Genomic DNA, 8,158 nt, shown 5'->3' with positions numbered 1-8,158 from the left:
TTGAATGTTTTAGTGACTATGTATAAAAATGCACTCTAACATATAGGAACATTATATTGAGCCCAACAGACTGCAGCTTTATATTGTACGCCTATTTACCTTTAATGGAAAATAACCTACCTACAGCAATGATTCTGAAACCTTTTAAACCTACAGACCATAGGAAAAGTCAAGGGTCTCGATGTACCACCCAAAGGCTACTACCTAAACAGGGAGGAATATGTAGTACTGTGCCACAGTAAAGTGAATTCAAGTTTCCTTGTTGAGCCCAGTGGTGGAAAAAGTACCCAATGGTCATACTTGAGTAAAAGTAAAGATACCTTAATAGAAAATGACTCAAGTAAAAGTGGAAGTCACCCAGTAAAATACTACTTGAGTAAAAGTCTAAAAGTGTTTGGTTTTAAAAATACTTAAGTATCAAAAGTAAAAGTATAAATAATTTCAAATTCCTTATATTAAGCAAACCAGACTGCACCATGTTCTTGTTTTTAAAAATATATTTACAGATAGCCAGGGGCACGCTCCAACATGTTACAAACGAAGCGTGTGTTTAGTGATTCCGCCAGATCAGAAGCAGTAGGAATGACCAAGGGATGTTCTCTTGATAAGTGTGTGAATTAGACCATTTTCCTGTCCTGCTAAGCATTCAAAATGTAACGAGTACTTTTTGGTGTCAGTGAAAATGTATGGAGTAAAAAGTACATAATTTTCTTTAGGAATGTAGTGATGTAAAATATGTCAAAAATATAAATAGTAAAGTACAGATACCAAAAAAAACGACTTAAGTAGTACTTTCAAGTTTTACTTAAGTACTTTACACCACTGGATGAGCCTTATGACACTACAGTTTAGGAACCTCTGAGCTATCATTTTCAAAAGGATCCACCTCTGATGAATGCTGTATGGATGTGACATCCTGTCATATGTTTTTTTCTCACTCTGTATGTGTCATTTTGTAGGAATGCTGTATGGATTTCATATGCTGTCATGTTATCTCTCACTCTATGTATCCCTATTCCTGGTATTGATCTATGAAGTCCATTCATTGAGGACAGCACAGCAGTCTGGTGCTCTAATCTATGATTACTGTTCCCTACAACAACCTTGCTGTTCAATGCTTTGTTAACAACCACACTGCTGTAAACTAAATAAAGGATTTTTCATGCAATGATGTAGTAGGCCTATTATGGATAATTTATTCAGTCACTTGACATGTCTACCAATCTGATTGAACATTCATCTTAACAATATGCTTATTTATACATTTGTGTTAATTGTACTCACTGTGAAGTGGCTTTCTTATCACTAATGAATCAATTGTTTGGATCATTGTTTGGATTCCAGAGTAATCAGTCAGAAGGGTATTTTAACAAATGTAGGCTTAATACAAAATGGAATTGAAGAGTCTTATATGCTTGATTAATCCAGTGCGAACAAGCATGTTCTCAGCATCCCCCTCATCATTTTGAAATTGCAACAGAAATAGCTGTAGTGGAGTGATCTACTTGTCTGTCACACTGAAGGAGTTGATCCAGGGGCAGCTCACAGAGCCTCAGCTCTCCCTCGAGTGTGTCTGCCTGGTGCCTAAACTCCTCTGCCAGGGCTATGTCATCATGGTTGGGCCTTTTCTTTTACTGCCTCCAATCCCTCTGCCACCAAGCTCAGCTAGTAGTTGTCGTTGGCTCTGTGATCGGCCACAGGCATGCCTCTGAGTTCACTCCCCACAGGATTGTGGCTCTGTCTGCTTCTCAAAGTGTCATTATATAACAGCGTTATACTTTTGTCTCTATACTCCAGCATTTTCGATTTGAGATAGAATGTTTCATATTAGGCGATAGTACAGAATGTCAGCTTTTATTTTAGGGTGTTTTCACACATACAGTATCTGTTTTACCATTTTAGAAGTGAAAGCACTTCATGTAGCTTAGTGGTTAAGAGCGTTGTGCCAGTAACCGAAAGGTCCCTGGTTCTAATCCCCGAGCCGACTAGGTGAAAAATCTGTCGATGTGCCCGTGAGCAAGGCACTTAACCCTAATTGCTCCTGTAAGTCGCTCTGGATAAGAGCATCTGCTAAATGACTATAAATGTAAATGTAATGTACCTAGTCCCCCCATTTGAAAAAGTCATAAGTATTTCAGAAAAATCACTTATAGGCTATTCATTTAGTCAAAGTGTAGTATTTGGTCCCATATTCCTTGCACACAATCAGAGGCATCATGCCCATAGTGGTCACAGGGGCATGTGCCCCCTCAGATTTGTCCTGTAAATTTTTTTTAACATTTATTTTCTTTATCAAAATTATGTGTTTCTCTTTAATACACTAGCCACCTAGCAATTTTATGAAGTTTGCTTTAGCTAGGGTTGGGCTTGAATAATTGAGTAATCGAACGGGTGTCAAAGCTCAATCTTTAACCCATTACAGTCTAAGCCCTGTCCAAGCCAGGGGAGGGGGGGTTCTACTAAGCTATATGGAATTGTTTTAAGGTCATACCAAGGATAATTTTGCTTTTGACTTTTAAGGCTCCTTGAAGTATCAATTTATTTTATCTTATTTAGCCTTACTGCTATTAGCCCATACAAGCACATTGAATAACAGATTCACTACATGGAACAACAGATAGTCCCCCCAAAAAATGATAAAGGAAGTGTCTGGATTTTTATTTTATTTTATTTTTTACATGTATTTAACCCCTTATTTTTGGCACTAAACAGTCTCCATATATACACTAAACAAAAATATAAACACAACATGTCAAGTGTTAGTCCCATGTTTCATGAGCTGAAATAAAAGATCCCCCAAAATGTTCCATATGCACAAAAAGCTTATTTCTCTCAAATTCTGTGCACACATTTTCTACATCCCTTTTAGTGAGCATTTCTCCTTTGCCAAGATAATCCACCTGACAGGTGTGGCATATCAAGAAGCTGATCATTACACAGGTGCACCTTGTGCTGGGGGACAATAAAAGGCTACTCTAATATGTGCAGTTTTGTCACACAACACAATGCCACAGATGTCTCAAGATTTGATGGAATGTGCAATTGGCATGCTGACTGCAGGAATGTCCACCAGAGCTGTTGCCAGAAAATTAAATGTTAATTTCTCAACCGTTTGCCGCCTCCAATGTCATTTTAGAGAATTTGGCAGTGCGTCCAACCTGCCTCACAACTGTAGACCATGTGTAAGGAGTCAGGTGGGTGAACGGTTTGCTGATGTCAACGTTGTGAACAGAGTGCCCCATGGTGGCTGTGGCGTTATGGTATGGGCAGGAATAAGCTACGGACAACAAACAAAATTTGCCGCCGTCACCTCATGTTTCAGCATGATAATGCTGGCCCCATGTCGCAAGGATCTCTACACAATTCCAGGAAGCTGAAAATGTCCCAGCTCTTCCATGGCCTGCATACTCACCAGACATGTCACCCATTGAGCATGTTTGGGATGCTCTGGATTGACGTGTAAAACAGCGTGTTCCAGTTCCCGCCAATATCCAGCAACTTCGCACAGCCATTGAAGAGGAGTGGGACAACATTTTACAGGCCTTAATCAAACAACCTGATCAAATCTATGCGAAGGAGATGTGTCGCGCTGCAGGAGGCAAGTGGTGGTCACACCAGATACTGACTGGTTTTCTGATCCATACCTTTTTTTTCAAGGTATCTGTGACCAACAGATGCATATCTGTTTTCCCAGTCGTGAAATACATAGATTAGGGCCTAATGAATTTATTTCAATTGACTGATTTCCTTATATGAATTGTAACCAGTGGTGATTTGAACATGTAAATCTTGGTGGGGCAAACCCCCTCCAAAATGTGGGGATGCATGCCAGCAAAGCCACTACACAGCACTAAACAATACATTCATTGCACTATAACGGTGACGAACGGTGCCCACAAACTGTTAGGGCCTACATAAAGCTGTCCCAACAGCAGAGCTTTCTTTTCAGCACCATGGAGTGAATCCTTACCACCGCTACACCTGGCTATCAGCGGAGCTTTGTCTGGCAGCGAAACAGTTCATTCAGCCTCATTTGCTGCCTTAAAAAAAACACAGCTGATATGACTGACTTGCTTAAACAAATGTGGTTTCTACTGACAATTGAGATGTACAAATGATGGCATAAGGGAACGACGAGCTGATAAGAGGCGATCCATAATTTCGATCAAGACATAAATGAGCGACACCGTCCCTTTTTCCACATTTTATGTTACAGCCTTATTCTAAAATGGATTAAATAAAAAAGCCTTATTCTAAAATGGATCACATTTAATTAAAAAATCCTCATCAATCGACACACAATAATGACAAAGCGGAAACAGGTTTTTAGAATTTTTTGCAAATGTATAAAAAATAAAAAACAGAAATACCTTATTTACATAAGTATTCAGACCGTTTGCGATGAGACTAAAAATTGAGCTCAGCTGCATCCTGTTTCCATTGATCATCCTTGAGAGTCCACCTGTGGTAAATTCAATTAATTGGACATGATTTGGAAAGGCACACACCTCTCTGTATAAGGTTCCACAGTTGACAGTGCATGTCAGAGAAAACACCAAGCCATGAGGTCGAAGGAATTGTCCGTAGAGCTCCGAGACAGGATTGTGTCGAGGCACAGATCTGGGGAAGGGTACCAAATAAATTCTGCAGCATTGAAGGTCCCCAAAAACACAGTGGCCTCCATCATTCTTAAATGGAAGAAGTTTGGAACCGCAAGACTCTTCCTAGAGCTGGCCGCCCGGTCAAACTGAGCAATCGGGGGAGAAGGGCCTTGTTCAGGGAGGTGACCAAGAACCAGATGGTGACTCTGACAGAGCTCCAGAGTTCCTCTGTGGAGATGGGAGAACCTTCCAGAAGGACAACCATCTCTGCAGCACTCCACCAATCAGGCCTTTATGGTAGAGTGGCCAGACGGAAACCACTCCTCAGTAAAAGGCACATGGCAGCCCGCTTGGGCGGATGATCTCCACATGTATGGTTCCCACCGTGAAGCATGGAGGAGGAGGTGTGATGGTGTGGGGGTGCTTTGCTGGTGAAACTGTCAGTGATTTATTTAGAATTCAAGGCACACTTAACCAGCATTGCTACCACAGCATTCTGCAGCGATACGCCATCCCATCTGGTTTGCGCTTAGTGGGACTATTATCTGTTTTTCAACAGGACAATGACCCAAAACACACCTCCAGGCTGTGCAAGGGCTATTTGGCCAAGGAGTGATGGAGTGCTTCATCAGATGACCTGGCCTCCATAATAACCCGACCTCAACCCAATTGAGATGGTTTGGGATGAGTTGGACCGCAGAGTGAAGGAAAAGCAGCCAACAAGTGCTCAGCGTATGTGGGAACTCCTTCAAGACTGTTGGAAAAGCATTCCTCATGAAGCTGGTTGAGAGAATGCCAAGAGTGTGCAATGCTGTCATCAAGGCAAAGGGTGGCTACTTTGAAGAATCTCAAATATGAAATATATTTTGATTTGTTTAACACGTTTTTGGTTACTACATGATTCCATATGTGTTATTTCATAGTTTTGATGTCTTCACTATTATTCTACAATGTAGAAAATAGTAAAAATAAAGAAAAATCATTGAATGAGTAGGTGTGTCCAAACTTTTGACTGGTACTGTACGTGTTCTCAACTTTCCACAGAGAGGTCATAGTTTGTAGGCCAAACCGTTCGGACGCTACAGACGATTTTGTGAGAAGACCCATTTTCTGGATGTCTCATGGTCTGACAAATACCGCTTTAGCTCTGTCACCTTTCTCCGCAGATGCGGAAGTGAGTGTCACGCTCTGGCTCCGGGACTGTGTATTTTGAGCCAGGGTGTGTTCATTTGGTTGTGTGTGGTATTGGTTGTGTTGTATTTGTTTGGGTTTCCTTGTTTGGTCGTGTGACTCCCAATCAGTGGTAACGAGTGTCAGCTGTCGGCTCGTTATCTCTGATTGGGAGCCATATTTAAACTGTCAGTGTTCACCTTAGTGTTGTGGGTTTTTGTTCCGTATTCAGTCTTTGTCACTGTGGACTTCACGTATCGTCATTGTTTGTTGTTTTGGCATTGAGTACTTTAATTTAATAAAGTCATGTTCACTCAACGCGCTGCGCTTTGGTCTCATTCGTCAGACGATAGTGACAGAAAAACCCACCAAAAAAGGACCAAGCAGCGTGTCCAGGAGCAAGGAGACTGGACATGGGAGGAAGCGCCGGGTAAGGAGATCGAGAGGCTGGCGATGGCCCAGGTGGGCAAATCGTGGTCCTGGGAGGACATGCTCGGGGGCAAGGGACCTTGGGGGAGGATCAAGGCCCTGGCGAGAGAGGAGCAACGGCGTCAGCAGGGCCATCGTCGGAAGGACGAGAGGCAACCCCAAGAAATTTTTTTGGGGGGGGCACATGGCTTGGGCGGCTGGGCAGCAGGAGGCTGCCACAGGGCAATTTGGAGAGGAGGCCACCGGGTTTTGGGGGCCAGAAGGCAGGTTGGCGAGGCCGGGATGGAGAGCGGAACCAACTTCCCGTACTCAGGCATGGCAGCATGGGACGGGGCAGGTTCCGCGGTATGCGGAGCAGCGTACGGTGCCACGAGTGGTCCGGCACAGTCCTGTACGTCCTGTGCGAGCACCCCGCACGTGTCGTGCGAAGGGGGGTATGCAGCCAGGACGGAGTGTGCCGGCTCAACGCTCGTGGTCTCCTATGCCTCTCCGCGGTCCCGGATATCCTGCTCCAGTATCACGTGCTGTCATGTCGGTACGGGTACACAGCCCTGTACGTCCTGTGCGGATGCCTCACACAGAGGGTGTGAAGGTAGGCATTCAGCCGGGACGGGTTGTGGCCGCTCTTCATTCCAGGTCTCCTATCCGTCTCCACAGTCCGGTGAGGCCTGTTCCTGCTCTACGCACAAAGCCTACGGGGTGCGTTGCCAGCCCAGCCCGGCCTGTCCCTGCTCTACGCACAAAGCCTACGGTGTGCGTCGCCAGCCCAGCCCGGCCTGTTCCTGCTCCACGCACAAAACCTACGGTGTGCGTCGTCAGCCCAGCCCGGCCTGTTCCTGCTCCACGCACAGAGCCTACGGTGTGCGTCGCCAGCCCAGCCCGGCCTGTTCCTGCTACTCGCACCAAGCCAAGGGTGCGAGTCGTCAGCCGGATCCAGCCTGTTCCTGCTACTCGCACCAAGCCAGGGGTACGAGTCGTCGGCCTGGTCCAGCCCGTTCCTGCTACTCGCACCAAGCCAAGGGTGCGAGTCGTCAGCCTGGTTCAGCCCGTTCCTGCTACTCGCACCAAGCCAAGGGTGCGAGTCGTCAGCCTGGTTCAGCTCGTCCCTGCTACTCGCACCAAGCCAAGGGTGCGAGCCGTCAGCCTGATCCAGCCCATTCCTGCTACTCGCACCAAGCCAGGGAGGCGAGTCGTCAGCCTGGTTCAGCTCGTCCCTGCTACTCGCACCAAGCCAAGGGTGCGAGCCGTCAGCCTGATCCAGCCCACTCCTGCTACTCGCACCAAGCCAGGGATGCGAGTCGTCAGCCTGGTGAGGCCCGTTCCGGCTCCACGCATCAAGCCTAGGGTGCGTATCGTCTGCCAGGTCCGGTCCATTCCTGCCTCACGCGCCAAGCCAGGGGTGCGCGTCGGCAGTCCTGATCCAGCTAACTGGGTCAGATCGGACTGGGGGCACTACGGGGGGATTGTAGTAGGGTGGTGGTCAAGGCCGGAGCCGGAGCCGCCTCCGAGGAGTAATGCCCACCCAGCCCTCCCCTGTTTGGGGTTTTTGAGGCGCGGTCGCAGTCCGCGCCTTTAGGGGGGGGTACTGTCACGCTCTGGCTCCGGGACTGTGTATTTTGAGCCAGGGTGTGTTCATTTGGTTGTGTGTGGTATTGGTTGTGTTGTATTTGTTTGGGTTTCCTTGTTTGGTCGTGTGACTCCCAATCAGTGGTAACGAGTGTCAGCTGTCGGCTCGTTATCTCTGATTGGGAGCCATATTTAAACTGTCAGTGTTCACCTTAGTGTTGTGGGTTTTTGTTCCGTATTCAGTCTTTGTCACTGTGGACTTCACGTATCGTCATTGTTTGTTGTTTTGGCATTGAGTACTTTAATTTAATAAAGTCATGTTCACTCAACGCGCTGCGCTTTGGTCTCATTCGTCAGACGATCGTGACAGTGAGACCTCGGAGGATGTGGTG

The sequence above is a fragment of the Coregonus lavaretus genome (genome assembly GCF_964263955.1).
Source record: "Coregonus lavaretus genome assembly, chromosome: 10".
Lineage (NCBI taxonomy): Eukaryota > Metazoa > Chordata > Actinopteri > Salmoniformes > Salmonidae > Coregonus > Coregonus lavaretus.
The sequence above is the reverse complement of the archived record's forward strand: the minus strand, read 5'-3'. Positions refer to the sequence as shown.